A 3,490-nucleotide genomic window follows, 5' to 3' on the forward strand; every position below is an offset into this window, starting at 1 on the left:
CAGGTAGGGCGCAAGCGCGCGTGCGGGGAAAGCGAGGGCGGTGGAGCCCCGCGACCTCGCTCCCGCCTCCCTCCCCTGCCGCAGCGGATTGGCCGCCGGCGATCACGTGGAACCGAGGGCCGGGAGGGAGGGGCAGGGGGCGAGGGTCGGAGCGGGCGGGTAGGTAGGCAGGTGCCGCGCGCCCGCCCACGCGCCCGGGCTGCTTSAKGGGGCGGGGCACCGCCGGCGCGCGGCTCCCAACGGTCCCGCCCGGCGAAGGGAGGGGAGGGGGCGGCATAACGGCCCCGGCGGGCGCGCCGTGGTGCTGTGGGAAGCCGTGGCGCTCGGTGTGTGGCGAGCTCCCGCAGCCAGAGGCTTCCGCTGGGCGTCCCGGGAGGCGTCCGCGGTCGAGGGGTTCGTGCCGCTGGTGGCGGTGTTGCCGCTCTCCTTCCCTGTGCTATCTTGGGACTTCACCCGAAGCAAAACCAAGCTGTTCTTCAAAACTCAAGCTTCTTACTTCTGCCGCGGACGCACGCCTATCTCATATCTGTGTACTTCCACCCTCCTTCACCACACACCGGYGGCCTCCCGTGCTCGCTACTCATTGCCAGTCTTTTCTGCCCATCTGCCCTGCCCGTGCACAGAGTGAGAGGATTTCAGCCCTATATGGYGGTGATTAGGCCACCCTTTCGTTAGGAGTTTGTCGGAAAACCAGCAAATGCGTTGCACTTGCTGTATCTGGATAAAGATCTTCCTGGTGTTAGCTGGGAAACTCATGCTACTTTCTAAACTACCATAGTTGTTTAACTGGAAGTTAGAAGGAAGTGCGTAGGCTGGGGACATACTGTCTTTCCCCTCAACACTGCGGGGAATGTGTTTCAAAGTTTAACAAGGTCTGGTTTCATCTGTGGGGTTGGTCCCTTTGTGCTGTGGAGCCTGTGGTTCTGCATGCAGCTGCTGCCAGGAGAAGCCCCAGGTGGAAACTGAGGCAGACAGAAAAGACCTGGGGAAGATGCCAAACCACACTGCTGGGGAGTGATGAATGCTTCTCAACTTCTTGCATAAAAGCCCACATCCAGTGCACTGTACATCCCTACATAAACATGAAACTTGCAACTGTGTATTGCAAGATTTATGTTCTGGTATCTAGATTGTCATTCAGAAAATTAAAATTATAGTACAGAAAATTCATAGATTCTTGTTTATCTAATTGTCTATGCTATGACTAGTTCTTCATATAAGGCAAAAATAAATTTAGATACGAGGTGACTTACTGAACCGTGTTAACCAAAAAGAAAGAATGTTGAACCAGCATGCCTATCAAGTCTTTTCCCATTTCCTTTAATATAAGAGAATGCCTTGCAGCTATTCAGAGAGATAATTATAACTCTTATCTGCATATTTGCCTTATTATAAAAGCCATAAAGTATGTTGTAATACAAGCATTCTGCCACACAAATTCCACCTTGAACTTCATCTGTTATCTAAAGGAATCTGCAGGAACTAATTAACTGTGGAATGTTTTAGGTCAGACAAGGTATTTGTTGCAGTACAGTGAAAAGTTTAAATATTTRTTTAGAGTTATTATTCTAAAATTTGCTCTTTGAAGTACCATTRTCCAATAGCAATTGCTACAATCGCATTATTCTTTGTTCGATGGTTCTGCAGCACCTAGCACTCTAAAGATCTTGGTCTATAACTGTTATTCCTAGGTTTTCTAATATTAGAAATAATTTTAAAAAGAATAATATAACATGCCTGTAGCTTTTCTCATGGCACCATCTAGTGGATTTATTGTTAAGAAGAACAGACTATAGAACTTGTAGTAAAGCTTACTGCTCCATTTGTTGTAGACTTCTCTTGAAAAATCTGTGRTCATGTTTTGCATCTTTGGCACCCAGGTAGGCTAGGTATAATACTGTATATTTGCATTTTGTCTGGAACATATACTCTTAGCTGGTAATTACAGGACCTCTTCATTCTTGTCTATAGCATTATATCAAAAAATGTTTGGTGTCAACATTATCCAAATGATGAAGATGAGGTGAAAGATTTGAGTAATAAGCAGAYGTGTCAGCCTGATAAGGTCAAATGTCATATAAACTCCCATCAAAATTCACCACCTAGGGGGTCCAAAATATTAATCTGTATGARTTAGAGGTATCAAAAAACAGAAAGGAAGCTTTGAAGCAGCTCTTCATTTTCACCTTTGTTTACCCTGCTCTTTTTTTTTTTGGAGGTGTGTGTGTAAATGTTTTTATTTGAGAACATGTATAAGGAAGACATAAGCTCAGTGGTTTCTGAAAAATAAACTTGTTGAATTCTCCCATATTAAAATATTATTACTTATAGCAGGCTATTGTACACGATGCAATCATTAAGTCTGTGTTAACAAAATGTTGTCTTTGAAAAGATTCTCTCTTACTATGCAAAGGGTGAAATAAAAATTTCCATTCTGCAAGGGAGAGATTTAAGTAAGATGTGTTTAAAGGAGTAGCACATAAGGCCCTGGTAGAACGGTACCTGCTTAACACAGATCAACAGACTTAACAAGGACAAACCAAAGAAATACTCAAAACCTATGSCTATGGGTCCATGAACATCTTAAGTTACTAGTGCTGCCAAAGAAAGCAGTCTCATCGCTCCCCCATCTCCTCCTGTTCATTTATACTGTTGTATCATCCCTCCCATTACRTGAACACAAGCCTTCGGTGTGGCCATGCAGTGAGCAATAGGAGGAACTGCGCCGAGATATGGTGAATTACCTCACAAGTATGTCTAATATTATCTTTGTTCTCTATCATTTTCTGCAAAACACATACGAAGCACACAGAAGTGGGTTATTCCATTGAGCTGTAGCCTGAGTCAGGGATGATGAAGGTTGGTTGGTCAAGACATAGGTAAGTGGCTTGACTGCCTCCAATTTCATGCACATTTCACTTCCTGCATGAGATTGACTGCAGTAAAAGTCTATTAAGACAAACAACAACAACAACAACAGAAGGGGCTGATGAGACACGAACCCCTTAATTCACAGCTACCTGATGATGGCAGAGGATGGAAGAAAGGGGGCTGCTGTGCAGGACCAGCGCTAGTGGCTGTGGGTCCTTCTGCCCCATCCTTCACCATCTGTGGTCTCCTCTGCTCCCGTCTTGCACTTGGCTCCTTTCAGGGCTACTCCCACGCGCTTTGCACACCTCTTCCTCGAACACCCCTGCTGTATGACAGCTCCGCTAATTTGAGGTGAATCGTCACGRAAGTCTTCAACAAAAGACAGACTGTGTTTTACCTTAAACGCCTTCTTCAAAGAAGCTTTTACGGAAACGTCCCTCCTGCCTGCCAAAATAAGCACAAAACTGTCAAACACGAGGGGCAGAAGTTGGACGGCGCCCACACCTGAAACACTCACCAAGCGCCAGGCAGAGTTGGCAGGAGGTGAGGGAGCACGGGGGGCTCGCAGCAAGGCGCGGACGCTGCCGCCGCCCCGCCGGGCAGTGCCGGGCAGCTCGGC

This window comes from Rhea americana, unplaced genomic scaffold (genome assembly GCF_003343005.1).
Source record: "Rhea americana isolate MKP2758 unplaced genomic scaffold, rheAme1 scaffold_43, whole genome shotgun sequence".
Lineage (NCBI taxonomy): Eukaryota > Metazoa > Chordata > Aves > Rheiformes > Rheidae > Rhea > Rhea americana.